This window comes from Lactuca saligna, chromosome 4 (genome assembly GCF_052625555.1).
Source record: "Lactuca saligna cultivar CGN05327 chromosome 4, ASM5262555v1, whole genome shotgun sequence".
Taxonomy (NCBI): domain Eukaryota; kingdom Viridiplantae; phylum Streptophyta; class Magnoliopsida; order Asterales; family Asteraceae; genus Lactuca; species Lactuca saligna.
In genome coordinates, this window is record NC_136420.1 from 73,465,391 (window position 1) to 73,482,918 (window position 17,528).

The 17,528-nt window shown below is 38.4% G+C and overlaps 1 long non-coding RNA gene across 1 annotated transcript; it reads left to right on the forward strand.

Annotated features, from left to right (window-relative positions):
- Window positions 1–16,555: 16,555 nt before the first annotated feature.
- LOC145038614 (uncharacterized) lies at window positions 16,556–17,295 on the forward strand. Its single transcript, XR_013679462.1, has 2 exons — window positions 16,556–16,829; window positions 16,932–17,295. It is a non-coding gene; the product is annotated as an uncharacterized LOC145038614 (long non-coding RNA).
- The last annotated feature ends 233 nt before the right edge of the window (window positions 17,296–17,528 follow it).

Below are 17,528 nucleotides of genomic sequence, written 5' to 3' on the forward strand. Positions count from 1 at the left end.
CAATAGATTTAAACTTAAATTTCTTTTTCGTTGTTCATGGTTGAAATTGGTAAATCGCCATTTACCTACCTTCAAATATTCTGCAACTAGATTACGACATCCCTTTTCTAAATTGTAGTGTATTGTGTTGGATCCTAGCCTCGATGTTTCATTTGGGTGTCACATCGAGGATTCTAATCAACTAACTTGAATTTGTTTTCTCCCGTTTTGTAGATGTCAAAGTATGACAACTATGGTATTCCCAAATCCTACGGAACAAGCTTTCCACATGAAGATGATATTCCACGATTCGATCGAGGAACAGGAGATCATGCTTCACTTCCTTCACCTCCTCCAATTATTCTCCCTAACCCACAAGTTTGAAGGCTTGAAAAGTTCAAGCTCACTCAAGCCCTTTTGGCAAGTAAACATGAAGAAGGAAAGTCGGTGTGTGCACACATCCTAGAGATGAAGTCACACATTGCTAGGTTAAGAATGTTGGTATCTGTTGTCTGTGAGGAGCTGGCTGTTGACTAGATTCTTCAGTCACTTCCTAACTCGTATAGTGAGTTCGTAAGAGAATACTATATGATGAACCATGATGTGACCCTTATAGATCTCACCTACATGCTTATTGATGTTGAATCAGTGATGGTTAAGCGCACTTGAAAAGCAAAATTGATTGGTGAATCTACCTTCGAGACCTCTAAGGACATAGGCAATGGCAACGAAAGGCATGCCATGATCGAAAAGTTTGATCATAAGAGAAAGGCAAAGTCTAAACTAGTTCCATGTTCTATTCCAAAAGAGTCAATTTGCTTTTATTTCAAAGAGAAGGGGCATTGGAGATGAAGCTTCCCTATTTACCTAAGATATCTAAGAGATGGGAGAGTCAAACGTATGGGTACACTTTAGGTAAAATCCATTAACTAACTCTTTTAAGTTCCTATTTTAAATTCTTAATACATGATGTGATAATATTACAATTGATGTTTTATAGGATCAAAGAAGAGGAGAGGAAACTTAAGGGAAGAAGTGAGCAGAATCTAATCATGAAGAAATGGATTTCGATCGCATTGCTTGAAGATTTGATTCTTAAGTTACTACTTAGAGTTAGAATAGATTGCTAAGAAATTTGTATTAACATAGTTTTTCAATCGAATTTCATTGTAAGGACAAATTTTTTCCGCAATAAAATAAAATTTTGATTTTATATTATTTATTTATCCTTGCAATGGCGTGTATGAAAAATTGATGTTTGTAAGTTTCTATTATTAGCAATAATGTATTTGATTCTTAATTATGTTATTTGTGGAAAGGTAAAGAATTTACCAAATAGGGAAAGTTTCTCATCACCCAAGTTTCAATTGGATAGAAACTTGGAATCATACAACAAGTATTGCATGATGAATGATAAGTTTCATATTTGGCAATTAGACTAATTCGTTGACAAAGTGTCAATTGAAGGACTAGGAGATCAAGTACACAAGGTTGTATGTTGATCAAGTCCACCAAAAGAGTGAGAAAGAGAGAAATGATTATACCTATAAGATTAAGTGTAATTCCGAGTTGATTTGAAAGAGTTTAAATCAATAGCAGAACGAATAAGAAGAATCAAGTAGGCAAAAAGATAAAAGTTTCTATATTCTAAGAAGAAGGGAGAGTACCTTTATTATGTTTTATGATAGGTCTTAATTATTAAAGAACCATATCTCAATTGATCCTCTAAGTGAGTCTTAGTGCAATTGTATGTCTGAGAAGAGGAATCAAGAATTGAAGAAATGGTTAAATCAAGAAGTCAATCATACTTCGTTCCAAAACCAAGTCTTATAGTTAAGATTGCGACAATGAGTGACAAGTCTTAAGAAGGTTTATAACATTCATCAAATGTGGAATTTGAAAAAGTGTTTTCTTATTACTGCACATTTGAGATTGGAAAGTTGTGATGTCTTAGGTATGACAAAGACCAACTAGGACCAATTTTGTGAAATGTTTAGTCTTGATAAAAGCTACACTAACTCTTGAATATTTATTTGTCGAGAAATGATTATTGACAATAGAATCTTATATGTCAAGGATTCAGTGGGGGTCTTAATGGTATTGAAAAGTTTCAAGAACTAATCAAGAATAAACCTTATCGATCATCACTAGCACACGACTTGAGGTTTACAACCTATCGTGTTGACACTATCTTGTTTCTATGTCGTTCCAATTGAGTTAATTATGCATGTAAGTTCTATGAGTTCTCATTTGAACGCATAAAAGGCAAGCACCTTGATCAATGAAAAGTACATTGATAAGAAAGGGTGAGCTGCTTAACTACTTGGAAGACATGGTGGGCAGCCGTGTTACCATAAGGCAAGAGATCAAGATTGACAAGATTCGGTCCATATGAATTTGGATTTGTCGCAAACTTTGGTCTTGGACAAATTCGCATGGATAGAAACACATACACCATTAAAATCCAAGTATCATAAGATTCCCTCCTTCATGAAGATGACTGTGAGGAAATGCTTTCACCAAGAGAGATTTTAAGAAGACAGTGATTGTGAAAATTGTATTCTCAAATTTGATTATGGTTACGGTATCCCTTTCCATAATTCGAATTGTGAGATTTGGCAATTAGCCTGAATTGTTTAAGAGACACATATGAGCTATCTTAGGGAAAGGTGTATGAGATTAAGAAGCTTAGATAAAAGATTATCAAAGCATTAAGTATTAGAAATATGAACTTAAGAAATTCAATAGGTATTGTTTTTCTGGAAGTTAAGTTGTTTCTGAATACATGTCAAAGCTAGTGGGAGCATAAGTGTTATGCTTATTTGATAATAATCATCATGATAGTGGGAGCATAAATGTTGTGCTTGTATGATAATTAAGGCAAGTATTTCAAGTTAGCAATATTAATTATAGAAAACAATAGTTATACTTTGCAAAGTCGTAAGGGTTGAATAGTTGTTTTTCTATAATTAAGGGAGAAAATATTATGCTTCATTTCAAATCTAAAGGCTTAGGTTGTGGAATGTTAATAGATTTAGTCAAGGATACATAGTGCGTTCTCAAAATTTTGATTATGATTATGGCATCCCTCTTCATAGTTCAAATTGTGAGAATGTAACACATAAAATATTATGGCAAAAGATTGATAAAGTATCGTATCTTTATATAAGACATTATGCATTGTATCCCATACGCTTCGAGTAAAGGATCGATTACAAATGCTATAATATTTGACAATTCTATAATTCTCCAAATGTCTAGTGTATTTAGAAGGAAAAAGTACAAGAATCGGTTTTGATTAAGATAATTAAACAACTATCAAAGCACGATCCAAAGTTCGCCAAGGATTGGTGTGACAACCCTATTTTTCCCAAAAGCATTGTAAACACTCGAAAGCTAAAAACAACGAAATTAACCTCGAAAATAAAGTGTTCAGGTATCTAAGTTGGGATGCATCGAATATTAGATATCATGCCCAGGTTTCCAAAAACATAAAGAACACTCAAAACCGAGTTATATCGAAGAAATTATAACCACTCGTATAATTACGACACGATGTTAAAACATTATTGGACGTAAAAAGTGGAATCTCAATAAAATACATTTTAGCCTTAAAGTGTCTAAACAAAAGTCGTAGATCTCGTTGAAAGATGAGCGTGCATAAAAAGATCGCCCAAATTGGACCTCGTATGAAGAAGTTACGGATTTTCAAAGTTTCGTAACAGTAGTAAAGGGCTAAAAACTCGGATTGAAGATCGAGTGTTATTTAGCTATCGCCACCTAAACGGAAGTTGAAGATCTCCTCGGTGGTAATAAAACAATCAAAAGACAAACGAAAACCGATGTCGAATAAAGAACCTATGAAATTTTAACGAACTTTAGGGGGCCCGGCCTATTAAAATTATATCATTAAAAATAAAGTCAAAACTAGCCGACGGACTCTAAACGAAAGTTGTAGAGCATAATCTCACCTACGCGTGGATATAAAGAACGCGAAAAACGGAGCTCGTACGCGAAAGTTACGGAATTTAGAAGTTGGAAGCAGGGATTACGCCCCGCGTACTCTGGGAGTACGCCCCGCGTACTAGGCCCAGAGTCGAGTCCCATCGGCCCGCCCAAGCTACGCCCAGCTAGCCAGGAGTCGTAAGCCATGACGCATTATTACGCCCCGCGTAACCGAAGTACGCCCCGCGTAGTCCGGAAGTACGCGCCGCGTACGAGGATCTTCAGCCCTATAAATAGAGGGCATAAAACTCGAGTTTTGGCACACCTTCACAATTTCTCAGCATTTCTCCCTGTTCCAGAGACCATTTTATTGCCTTGGTTTCTGCACTCGAGCCCCCGACGAAAGATTTACGTTGCAGATATCCCCGAAGAGCCCGACGACGCAACTATCCGCGATCGAAACTCTGCTCAACTCTAGCCTCTCTCTTCAAACTTAACGAGTGAGTTCATACCCCTACTTTTCAATTCTTTTTCATGTTTTAGGAGGGGAAATACAAGTACATTACACGTTAAAGTGTCGTTTTATAAACGTAAATGAAATCTCTGTCTCCGAATATCGATACAAACATCTTATGTATACAAGAGTGATTATGTCACTAAGTGATTTCTACTAAAATGGAATATACTATTTGAAAAACTATAATGGGTATAGTTAACAAGTCAGTCCTACATTTTACATATACATCTTGAAAAACGAAACACTTTCAAAAGAAGTAAGGTCATTTCATTGTAAATCTACTTATACTAGGCAATGTGAGATATTCAAACTTCAACGTACATTTTTGTATGCATTTCAAGTCCTGTATTATATACCATAATCTCTTGGAGGGAGAGCGTGATACTTGTGTATAGATCTATACGGGATTGACAATCCCGCACCTAAACTACTATCTATAGTTAGACCGGCAGGTCTGGGGTGACAAATGTCATAACACTGCAACACTTGAAGAATGTTGTTACAGGCCGTCAGTGTCAATAGTATGGTTATAAAACTCACATAAAAAGTATAAAACAAGATTGATTTACGAGATTCATATGTGCATCGTAGTTTTCCTACATTATAATTTCATACTAAATTATTGTCATTATTGTTTATAAAAGTTACTAATACATTTTCAGCTTTGGAACCTTTTTCATTTTACAAGAAAATATTGGATTTTCTAAAAACCTCGTTTACCAATTTACCACCAAAAGGAATATACTTTTCAACTCGGAGCACTCATGAACTCACCAACTTAATTGTTGACACTTTTCAAAACCACTTGTATTTCTCAGGGAATCAGTGATACAGGTAAACTACCAGCTTTTGGAAGAAGGAACACAAAGGATGATTTTATCATTAAACATTTATGCATCATATTGTAATATTCTTTTGATAACATGTATAACGCAACAATACACGTTTTCATTTTTATATATATATGATGGTTGTGTTACTTTCTTTACAATATTCAATCGTTGTGATACTACGTGAAGTCATCCACCCCCGAATGTTTCCGCCATTCTGGTTTGGGGGTGTGACAGATTGGTATCAGAGCATTGTTTATAGTGAACTAAGTATATCTAACCACATAAGATATACAAACTATAAATACAACGGGAACCAAAAACCCTCTGATAACAACATTTTCATAGAAATATATTTTCTTTTAAATATATACATTTTTACCGCACGTATCAGTCTCGCGTTATGACAAGTTTTTCTAAAAAGTAGTATGGCAAGTTGCAATACCACGATTGAGCCTTGGGGTATGTAATCAAATCAAGAATAAATATAGCCTGATCAACTATATTTATCCTGGATTTGACCAATATACGTCGAGGAATGGTCGTAGTAGTCAACAAGCCAAAAACTTATAAAATCTAAATTCGCTAAATTGAAATAATATAAGTCTATTATTAAACGATAAAACATTGCGCTCAGTAAAGATATAAATAGGCTTAGGAAGTCGTTAATTAGAAATTCTTTTCTTATAAAAATCTCATACCTCTATCCCAGTACAGACAAATGGCCGGATTTCCTTTACCGGGAGACCCCTACTACCTAAATCAAGGTAACGGCAGCTGGATAGAAGAAGACCCGGAGGAAGACCCAGAGGAAATCGAAGAAGAAATCGAAGAAGAAATCGAAGAAGAAGTCGAAGAAGAATTCGAAATCGAAGTCGGAGAGGAATACGAAGTTGACGAGGAGATTGTGGAAATTTCTAGCGGAACAGATTCCGAACCAGAAATAATTGACCCTCCCATCCCCCATCCTCCAGTGATCAGGCCACATCAACCGGGACCCATTCCCATCTGGGGGAGCCACCTCTACTACTGGAGCCGTCAGCAAGGCGTGCGCCCTCCATTTGGCATGTGTCGGGATTTTTACAATGTTATTGGAGGAGGCTCAGCTGATCGAGCACTTCCCGTTGTCGTGAACGCTATAGCTAACCAGAGCTACCAGGTAGATCAACAAGCAACCAGAATTCGAGAGATCAATGCTGCTACCCAAGGGAACGCCTCCGACATCAGCCGTTTGGAAGGACTACATGAGAATATCCAAATCTACACGGGGACACTACAAAACCAAATGATAACAGCTCTAGATGATATAAGGGAGATGAAAGAACAACAAGCGGAATTCGAGAGGCGACTGATGGGAGTCAAACGGTCAGATGCCGAATCCAGCTCCAAACGCCACAAGTAGAGTTTGTTCAAGCTCCAACAAATTTTGATATAGACTAGGACCGCGGATAAAGTTTTTCTCTTATTTTCTTTTGTACCTGTAAAACGGAGACCTCTTAGATAGGTCAAATTTTCCTAGAAGCATAATGAAACACCCCTTAGGTGTGACATATATATATATATATATATATATATATATATATATATATATATATATATATATATATATATATATATATGCAGTACCTCTTTATATACCTCTCGAAATTAATTAAATTGTTATATCTAATTTGAAACCAAAAACTAAAGTCAAAACAAATTACAAGATACGACTAACCCTCAACTACACGATTGTCAAAACATTAGAAACTTATAGTATTCATTCTTATTTTCTCTACCAGAACATGCCTCCTCGTAGAACAACACGCAGAAACTCAACTCCAGCACCACCTCCACCACCTCCTCCAACTATGGATGCAGCTATGTTCCAAACTGCTGTAACGGCCGCTGTAACCGCGGCGATGGCTCAAATGAGCAACAATGGGTCGGGAGGTGGAATAAATCGCTTTACCAATGGCCCAAGCCAAGGCCGTACTGGAGTCTGCACCTACAAAGACTTCACTAATGGAAAACCTATTCCCTTTTATGGAACTGGAGGAGTATTGGCTCTGTCCCAATGGATAGAGAAAAGGGAAGCCGTATTTGAAATTTGCGCATGCCCGGAAGAAAGCAAAGTAAAATTTGCTGCCTGTACATTCTCTGAACGCGCCTTGACATGGTGGAACGGCCACGTCAAGACACTAACCCTGGTGGTGGCAAACTCCATGGGTTGGGAGAATTTGAAGCGAATGCTCCTACGGGAATACTGCCCAAGGGGCGAGATTCAGAAGCTGGAACAAGAATTGTGGAACCTTTCGATGAAAGGATCGGACATCGCAGGCTACACCATTAGGTTCAGCGATTTGATAACGCTTTGTCCTGGGATGTTGATTCTAGAAAGCCAAAAAGTGGAGAGATACATCTGGGGATTATCACCCCAACTGCGAGGAAGTGTGCTAGCTTCCAAGCCCATGACCTTCGACAGTGCCAAAGAACTGGCGCAATCTCTTGTGGATCATGGCGTCTGCCAAGGAGTCACGACTATCGCAACTCAACCAACCAAAGGGAACAATGACAACAATAACAACAGCAAGAAGAAATACTGGAACAAGAGGAAGGGACTAACCTCGCAAGAACCTTCAAAGAGACAAATGGTGGCGGTTCATGCTGCTACTACTCCCGGCACAACTCCTACAACTTCGACGCCAACAAAACAATATGCAGGGAACTTGCCAAAGTGCAGAAAATGCAACTACCATCACCACGGTAATTGTCGCGAGATGTACTGTAAGAACTGCGACAGGAAAGGGCACACAGCCCGTTTCTGTAAGGCACCAGCGCGGCCATTCACTCAAGTTCCTAGTACTGGAGTAAGCCAAGCATGTTATGGATGTGGAGAAACCGGGCATTTCAAGAGGGACTGCCCCAAGACAAGGAATGTTGGTGGTATTGGGAGAGTGTTGGCGATAGGTCAAAATGAAGCAATAACTGATCCAACAGTAGTTACGGGTACGTTTCTCCTCGACAACATTTATGCATGCATCCTATTTGATTGCGGTGCGGAGAGAAGTTTTGTGAGCCATAAATTCAAACATCTACTTAACCAGAGACCCCAACCACTTAATAAAATATTCACTGTAGAAATGGCTAATGGAAAAACAGAAAGCACAAGTGATATGTACGTCGGGTGCACATTAAATTTAAACGAACATTTATTTCCAATCGACCTTATGCCCATTTCGATAAGAAGTTTTGATATAATCATCGGTATGGACTGGCTGAGTCTTCACCATGCCGACATTCTTTGCCATGAAAAGGCCGTTCGTCTCAATCTTCCCAACGGTGAAAATCTCATCATATATGGAGACAAACCTAGTGCAAAATTTCAAATCATCTCCTGTATTAAAGCACGAAAATATCTTCGCAAGGAATACCATGCCTTTCTAGCCCACGTAGTAGACCAGAAGAAAGAACCAAATAACATTAAAGATATTCCAGAAGTCTGCAACTTCCCAGACATTTTCCCAGAAGATCTCCCAAGAATCCCACCAGAACGTCAAGTCGAATTCAGAATCGACTTGATTCCCGGAGCCACCCCAGTAGCAAAGTCACCGTACCGTTTAGCTCCAGCCAAGATGCAGGAACTGTCCAGTCAATTGAACGAGCTGTTGAGCAAGGGATTCATTAGGCCAAGTTTCTCACCATGGGGTGCACCAGTCCTGTTCGTGAAAAAGAAGGACGGATCTTTTCGCATGTGCATCGATTATCGAGAACTGAACAAACTGACAATCAAGAACCGATATCCCCTTCCACGTATAGACGATCTTTTTGACCAACTACAAGGAGCGAGCTACTTCTCGAAAATCGACCTAAGATCCGGTTATCACCAGCTACGAGTACTAGAAGGAGACATCCCCAAAACGGCTTTCCGAACACGATATGGTCACTACGAGTTTGTAGTGATGCCCTTCGGATTGACAAACGCTCCAGCAGTGTTCATGGATTTGATGAACCGAGTATGTTGCCCCTTCCTGGACAAATTCGTGATCGTGTTCATAGATGATATACTCATCTATTCTAGAAACCAGGAAGAACACAGCCAACATCTCCGCCAAGTTCTGGAAACATTAAGGGCAGAGAAACTTTATGCAAAATTTTCCAAGTGCGAATTTTGGATTCGAGAGGTGGATTTTCTAGGACACGTAGTAAGCAAGGAAGGAATACACGTGGATCCCTCGAAGATCAAGGCAATAGAGAATTGGACGATCCCAAGAACCCCTACAGAGATCCGACAATTTTTAGGACTCGCCGGGTATTACCGAAGGTTCATACAGAATTTTTCCAAGATTGCCAAGCCACTCACCACACTAACTCAGAAAAATGTGACCTTCGACTGGGGAGAAAAACAAGATGCCGCATTTCAAACGCTAAAACGAGCATTATGTAGTGCGCCCATCCTAACCCTGCCAGAAGGGACGGAGGACTTCGTGGTCTATTGTGATGCATCAAACCAAGGACTCGGGTGTGTCCTGATGCAACGAGGGAAGGTCATCGCCTATGCCTCAAGACAACTAAAGACGCATGAAGTGAACTACACAACGCACGATCTTGAGCTAGGAGCAGTCGTTTTCGCTCTAAAGATATGGAGACACTACCTCTACGGCACAAAATGCACGATCTTCACTGACCATAAAAGCCTTCAACATATTCTCAACCAGAAAGAACTCAACATGAGACAACGACGGTGGGTAGAACTACTAAGTGATTACGAATGCGAAATTCGATATCACCCCGGAAAGGCTAATGTAGTGGCGGATGCACTCAGTAGGAAGGAATACTCAGGTCGCCGAGTGAAGTCCCTAACTATGACGATCCATTCCCACCTGTCCACGCAAATCAAGGAAGCCCAAATAGAAGCCTTGAAATCTGAAAATGCGGCAGGAGAAACCCTAAGGGGAATGGATAAGAATCTTGAAACCAAGAACGACGGAGTTCGTTATTTCATGGATCGAATATGGACACCAAAGTTTGGTGGATTCAGAGAAATTGTCATGGACGAAGCCCATAAAACAAGATACTCCATACACCCCGGCTCCGACAAGATGTATCTCGACCTCAAGAAGTTGTACTGGTGGCCAAACATGAAAGCTGAAATTGCTACCTACGTGAGTAAATGTCTGACGTGCGCTAAGGTCAAAATAGAATACCAAAAGCCTTCAGGTTTATTACAACAACCAGAAATACCCGAATGGAAGTGGGAGCGGATAACTATGGATTTCATAACCAAGTTACCCAAAACGACAAACGGACTCAACACAATCTGGGTAATTGTCGACAGGTTAACTAAATCAGCGCATTTCCTACCGATCAAAGAGACGGATAAATTGGAGAAGTTAACAAGGACGTACCTCAGGGAAATTGTACGACTGCACGGTGTGCCCGTATCCATTATCTCGGACCGAGATAGTAGATTCACCTCAAGATTCTGGCAGTCGCTACAAAGAGCTTTGGGGACAAGACTAGACATGAGTACCGCCTATCACCCTCAAACCGACGGCCAGAGCGAGAGAACCATACAAACCCTAGAAGACATGCTGAGAGCCTACGTAATCGATTTTGGCAAGGCATAGGACACACATCTACCCTTGGTCGAGTTCTCATACAACAATAGCTACCACACCAGTATCAAAGCTGCCCCGTTCGAAGCCCTCTATGGCTGCAAGTGCAGGTCACCTTTATGCTGGGCCGAAGTGGGAGACACCCAACTAGCAAAAGGACAAGCAACTGACAACACACTTACTGGGCCAGAAATCATACGGGAAACTACGGAGAAGATTGTTCAAATCCGAGAACGTCTAAAGGCATCAAGGGATAGACAAAAGAGTTATGCAGATAAGAGACGAAAACCCTTGGAATTCCAAGTTGGAGACCGTGTCCTACTAAAAGTCTCGCCTTGGAAAGGATTGATACGCTTCGGAAAACGTGGGAAACTGAACCCCAGATACATCGGACCATTCGAGGTCCTTGCGAGGATCGGTCCAGTGGCTTACAAACTTAGACTACCTCAGGAACTCCACAACGTACACCCTACCTTTCATGTATCAAACCTAAAGAAATGCTTATCCGACGAGACCCTTGTCGTCCCTCTAGACGAAATTGCAATAAACGAAAACCTCCAATTTGTAGAGGAACCGGTAGAGATCATGGATCGGGAAGTCAAAAGGACTAAACAAAGCCGCATACCTATCGTAAAGGTCCGCTGGAATGCCAAGCGAGGACCTGAATACACCTGGGAACGAGAGGATCAAATGAAACAAAAGTACCCGCATCTTTTTCCTAATTTGTAATATCTATCTTAGATTAAATTTCGGGACGAAATTCCCTTAACAGGGGGATGATGTGACAACCCTATTTTCCCCAAAAGCATTGTAAACACTCGAAAGCTAAAAACAACGAAATTAACCTCGAAAATAAAGTGTTCAGGTATCTAAGCTGGGATGCATCGAATATTAGATATCATGCCCAGGTTTCCAAAAACATAAAGAACACTCAAAACCGAGTTATATTGAAGAAATTATAACCACTCGTATAATTACGACACGACGTTAAAACATTATTGGATGTAAAAAGTGGAATCTCAATAAAATACATTTTAGCCTTAAAGTGTCTAAACAAAAGTCGTAGATCTCGTTGAAAGATGAGCGTGCATAAAAAGATCGCCCAAATTGGACCTCGTATGAAGAAGTTACGAATTTTCAAAGTTTCGTAACAGTAGTAAAGGGCTAAAAACTCGGATTGAAGATCGAGTGTTATTTAGCTATCGCCACCTAAACGGAAGTTGAAGATCTCCTCGGTGGTAATAAAACAATCAAAAGACAAACGAAAACCGACGTCGAATAAAGAACCTATGAAATTTTAACGAACTTTAGGGGGCCCAGCCTATTAAAATTATATCATTAAAAATAAAGTCAAAACTAGCCGACGGAGTCTAAATGAAAGTTGTAGAGCATAATCTCACCTACGCGTGGATATAAAGAACGCGAAAAACGGAGCTCGTACGCGAAAGTTGCGGAATTTAGAAGTTGGAAGCAGGGATTACGCCCCGCGTACTCTGGGAGTACGCCCCGCGTACTAGGCCCAGAGTCGAGTCCCATCGGCCCGCCCAAGCTACGCCCAGCTATCCAGGAGTCGTAAGCCATGACGCATTATTACGCCCCGCGTAACCAAAGTACGCCCCGCGTACTGACTACGCCCCGCGTAGTCCGGAAGTACGCGCCACGTACGAGGTTCTTCAGCCCTATAAATAGAGGGCATAAAACTCGAATTTTGGCACACCTTCACAATTTCTCAGCATTTCTCCCTGTTCCAGAGACCATTTTATTGCCTTGGTTTCCGCACTCGAGCCCCCGACGAAAGATTTACGTTGCAGAGATCCCCGAAGAGCCCGACGACGCAACTATCCGCGATCGAAACTCTGGTCAACTCTAGCCCCTCTCTTCAAACTTAACGAGTGAGTTCATACCCCTACTTTTCAATTCTTTTTCATGTTTTAGGGGGGGGAATACAAGTACACTACACGTTAAAGTGTCGTTTTATAAACGTAAATGAAATCTCTGTCTCCGAATATCGATACAAACATCTTATGTATACAAGAGTGATTATGTCACTAAGTGATTTCTACTAAAATGGAATATACTATTTGAAAAACTATAATGGGTATAGTTAACAAGTCAGTCCTACATTTTACATATACATCTTGAAAAACGAAACACTTTCAAAAGAAGTAAGGTCATTTCATTGTAAATCTACTTATACTAGGCAATGTGAGATATTCAAACTTCAACGTACATTTTTGTATGCATTTCAAGTCCTGTATTATATACCATAATCTCTTGGAGGGAGAGCGTGATACTTGTGTATAGATCTATACGGGATTGACAATCCCGCACCTAAACTACTAGCTATAGTTAGACCGGCAGGTCTGGGGTGACAAATGTCATAACACTGCAACACTTGAAGAATGTTGTTACAGGCCGTCAGTGTCAATAGTATGGTTATAAAACTCACATAAAAAGTATAAAACAAGATTGATTTACGAGATTCATATGTGCATCGCAGTTTTCCTACATTATAATTTCATACTAAATTATTGTCAGTATTGTTTATAAAAGTTACTAATACATTTTCAGCTTTGGAACCTTTTTCATTTTACAAGAAAATATTGGATTTTCTAAAAACCTCGTTTACCAATTTACCACCAAAAGGAATATACTTTTCAACTCGGAGCACTCATGAACTCACCAACTTAATTGTTGACACTTTTCAAAACCACTTGTATTTCTCAGGGAATCAGTGATACAGGTAAACTACCAGCTTTTGGAAGAAGGAACACAAAGGATGATTTTACCATTAAACATTTATGCATCATATTGTAATATTCTTTTGATAACATGTATAACGCAACAATACACGTTTTCATTTTTATATATATATGATGGTTGTGTTACTTTCTTTACAATATTCAATCGTTGTGATACTACGTGAAGTCATCCACCCCCGAATGTTTCCGCCATTCTGGTTTGGGGCTGTGACAATTGGTCGCTTGTGAGTAGTTGGAAGTATAGTATTGGATGGACCATATCGATATTATTATGAATAGAGAAGATTCTATTAAGAATGAATTGTCATATGGAAAATATGGAAATGGTTCCATATTAGGAGTTGGATATTGAGAGTCTATGTCTAGATTATAAAATTTTATGCAAAAGGATGTTCAAGGAATGTACTTTGAGTGAGAGACATCACGTCTATGGAATTGTATTGTAACAATCTCAGATAGAGGACTTTGTAATTTTATTGGCAATAGTCATTGTGACTTTTGTACTATGACATTATGAAAGGATCATTGCATAAAATGTTAGAATCTAGCATATTCTATAAGTGGTAAGAATTTGATATTCTTTCACTTGTGAAAAAGGATTAGGAGTTGTGAAATGAGTATGATTGGAAATTTTTTCATTTGATCTATTTCACAAAGTAAGAACCGTAGGTAAACATTGTGTGCATGCTAAGAGCATGGGACAAGTGTAGTAATAATTCAAGTAAGAAGTTTATTACGTGAAACAACAAATAATGAGTAATCAATATGCTGATAGATAAAAGGTGTTTTATTTATACTCAAAAGTTTGGGGCCATATAGGATTAGTATTATTCTTGTGTTTCACTTTGCATGTTTTGACTTCCTGAATAATTTAATTGGTTCAGAACAGTCAAATTATTCGAACGGACCACAGTCGTTCATATGTTGGAAGTAGGTATGAATGAAGACTGTCGTGAATTGGTGTGTGGATTGTCTAAAGTGTATTAGACATAAGCAATTGTTTGCTGCAACGTTCATGAGTGCTTATGAATATGATTTGAGCATTGGATTAAACCCACACTCACTTGGATCACTTCATGAATTGTATCACGAGTGATTGGTGACACGATAACATCTTATATTCTTGAAACCGAGATGTGTGAGTTGTATCTTGCGAGTCGGTTGCACATTGATAATATGTAAACGCACCAGTAACTTGGTGTTATAAAACATATTGTTGTGTGTAATTCGGTAAGTGAGTGCAAGCGAGCATTGAGTCAATGTTTATCCGTTCCTTTTATCCAAAGTAGGATAAAAGCAATATCTTTGGGGACCCTCGATGATGTAGTGATGACACCCTAAGCGCTTAGCCAAGCCGGGACTAATTTGATGTGATCAATTGTAGTCTGTTGTCAGTCGTCATAGATCGGAAGTCGGGAAACATTATAGAGAGAATGATTAGAATTCATGTCTTATATCTATACGATATCTAGAATGGAGGAATATATGATCCCTTATCTAAAGGACACGTGTATCTGATAAGATCAGAGTTGACAGCGGCTTTGGAAAGCTACGATTGCATATCATGATCTGAAGTCATGCACAGAATAGTTATTAGACTTATCCAAGTGGGAGACTGTTGGATTATGGAGAGAAAGGATTAATTATGATTTATTAATATATTATGAGAATAATGTATTAAAGGAGAAATCATATTGTTTAATTAGTATTAGTCAAGAATTAATAAGAATTAAGTTTGTGGCTAAAATACATTAATTAAACTTAAGGGACTAGAACTGTCAATTGAGTGATAGTTGAATATTGGGCTAATGGACTCCATATTAGAAGAGTAGACGAATTCTATGGGGAAATCCATTAGAAATCGTCCTAGGCCTCTAAGGAGGGAGTCCATAGGTTGCTTAGGGCCTAAGCATCCAAATTAGGGTTTCCTTGTTAGATAATCCTAATAGCCTCACTATTTAAAGGACCCTTGAGACTCAAAAACATGGTGAACTTATTCCTTAGGGTTTCCACACGTTTTGGGCAGCCTCCCCTCTCCTTATTCTTCATCCTCTTGCTCTTGGTGTTTGTGAACCATTAGAGTAGTGACAATTGTGACTCTAAGCTTTCTAAAGTCATTACAAAGAGGATTTGTGATTGTTATTGCTACATAACAATCAAGGTAAGATCTAAAAACCTTTTTTACATGTTAATATGATTAGTTGTATGCTAGAACTAGTGTTTAAAGTCTTGGATGAATTGCATGTACAATAGAGAAACCTAGATCCAAACATTAGGGTTTGCATGAGCACATATGATGTTTTTATAGCTAAAACCCATCAGTAACTTCTACATATGAACTCGGATTTTAACGATCTTTATATTTGCATGTTTGTATTTTATTTTACTACAATTTTTGTTTAGATTACTCTCGTTAAAACGTAATATATTTTTATTTACAAATCGTAATTAAAAATATATTACATTTAACGGAAGTAATCTAAACGAAAGTTATAGAATATTAAATGCGAATGTGTTGATATAAAGATTGTTAAAATCTAAGATCATATGAAACATTGTTCAAAACACAATACCTAAAAAACAATAGAGACTAAATGAATGACTTTTACACTTTTTGTTAAACATGGATACTATTTATTTAATTTGTCATAAAAATGTCAACTTTGGTTTTAGTATCTAAAAATTGCATGTTGGATGAGCCTCAGAGTATACGATCGATCAATTAAAGGAATTAACAATTGGTTTTTTCGAACTGGTCCATGTTAAATACCGTATTCTTAGTACGGTCCATTTCAAACTCGAAATCCAATTATTAGTAAAAACAAAACCCGAAAACTGCCCCACTAATATAAATATTCGGCTCGGTCCGGATCCAACTCTAGTCCTAGTTTTTTTTTTTTTTTTTTTTTTTTTTTTTTTTTTTTTTTTTGAGTCTAATCCGGTCGTATCCTTATCCATATTATTAACCTTTTAAGTTCTTATATATCCATATCAATTTTAGAAAAGCTTAATGAGAAGTAACCTGAAGCCAGCCGGTTATCATTCATCGGCTTGGGGGCTAAATTTGCATACTCATCGGCTTGCAGGCGAAGGTGATACGTGTTCTCCTCTCATCTGCATCACCACTATTTTGCTCGCAGTGCCACCACCTATTTCAACCTAGAACTTCAAGGATACTTCATCCCTTCTTCACCGACTTGTAAGCCATTTAGATTAGGATCGTTTCCAACTCATTGTTTCATTATAGAAGTTCATCACTTCATAACAATTCATTGATCCTAGAAAAAACACCATCTTGTAGAGGCTTCTGCTACTACTCCGACGGCGTCTGATCTTGCAGCTAAGGCGAAAGAGGCTTTCGCGGTTGAACTCTATTTTCAACCCATCTTCATCGATCCTAAGATATACCCGTAATTTTGGATGCATAAGTTTTGAAGGTCATCTTCTTTATCTGTTATCTCCCCATTTCAATTATTTAGCTATGTTGTTTCCTCATAAACTCATCGATAATGGAAGAAACGAGGATGTCTTCTTCATGCCTGCTCCACCGATTGCGACGTATGGATTCTTTGCTGCAATCGCTTGAAAGCACCAACCTAAACTCAGAAATTGCAAACTTTTGTTATTCTTTGATAATCGATTTCCGAATCCTTTTTTATGCTTAATTGTTTTTTTTTTAATAATTGATCAAACTGATTATAAAACTGAAGTTTATGAGATACATGCCTACAATATGTTCGATGAAATGCCTGAGCCAATTAAGGTATTCATTCCAGAGAGTTTCAACCTTTCCTTATCTACTTTCTTTTTGGCCCATTAGTAATCATAGCAACTTAAACTTTGTTCGTAAGCTTCCTTAGGTGTATTCTTATTTAAGTGCAATTATAGACATTTGAAT